General features: G+C 57.2%; 1 protein-coding gene across 1 annotated transcript in view; it reads left to right on the top strand.

Annotated features, from left to right (window-relative positions):
• Positions 1–222, top strand: part of smchd1 (structural maintenance of chromosomes flexible hinge domain containing 1) — a 25713-nt gene that overhangs the window by 16969 nt on the left and 8522 nt on the right. The gene's annotated exons all lie outside the window — the stretch shown is intronic.

Genomic DNA, 222 nt, shown 5'->3' with positions numbered 1-222 from the left:
TAGTTGGCACCCCACATCAGGTTCGGTCATCCACCATCACGACCATCCCCTTCTCCGGCCAGGACATTACCCTCTCCTCAACAGTCACCAACCTGGGTGTGAAAATGGACGCCCATCTCACCTTTGAGGCCAGGGGCGGACTGGCCATCTGTAGAATCTGGAGAATCACAGAACGGCCGGTCGCCAAGGGCCGTTGATGGCCGGCCGGCCCTTTTTAAAAAA

Source organism: Notothenia coriiceps, unplaced genomic scaffold, assembly GCF_000735185.1.
Source record: "Notothenia coriiceps isolate Sejong01 unplaced genomic scaffold, NC01 NC01_scaffold00016677, whole genome shotgun sequence".
NCBI classification, from domain to species: domain Eukaryota; kingdom Metazoa; phylum Chordata; class Actinopteri; order Perciformes; family Nototheniidae; genus Notothenia; species Notothenia coriiceps.
The sequence above is the reverse complement of the archived record's forward strand: the minus strand, read 5'-3'. Positions and strand labels throughout refer to the sequence as shown.